The sequence below is a fragment of the Mizuhopecten yessoensis genome, unplaced genomic scaffold, assembly GCF_002113885.1.
Source record: "Mizuhopecten yessoensis strain PY_sf001 unplaced genomic scaffold, ASM211388v2 scaffold716343, whole genome shotgun sequence".
In the NCBI taxonomy this organism is placed as follows: domain Eukaryota; kingdom Metazoa; phylum Mollusca; class Bivalvia; order Pectinida; family Pectinidae; genus Mizuhopecten; species Mizuhopecten yessoensis.
This window is the reverse complement of record NW_018480069.1, coordinates 721,691-722,113: the sequence shown is the minus strand read 5'-3', so window position 1 is coordinate 722,113 and position 423 is coordinate 721,691.

Sequence of the window (423 nt, the reverse complement as noted above, 5' to 3'; positions counted from 1 at the left end):
AAATGTTCGCTGTGCTCGCTCTGGCCGCTCTGTTCAAAGTGACCAGTGCACCAGGTAAATTACCCTACATTCAACACTAGGTATTCTATACATAGACAATACGTACTGGACAAACAGGTTTACAACACATTACATCACATCCGCTCAGTACCTTACTCGCATTTACGCGTGCTATTTCCGCGCGCGCGCGCTAAAAGTTTTGCCGCAATGCGTGACGTACAAAATTACACGGAAGGCTGATTTCCGTTACATACAAACGCGTATAGCTAAATACCACAAATATATTAAAAGTGATAATGACAAATAATGACGCTACTACAAAAATTCTTCTTAAAGCTTGTTTAATGTGGTAAGATAACAGAAAATATCGTTTTCGTCAAATAATGCTGAAAGTGCAACTTCTAAGGCTTTTTTTTCTGGATC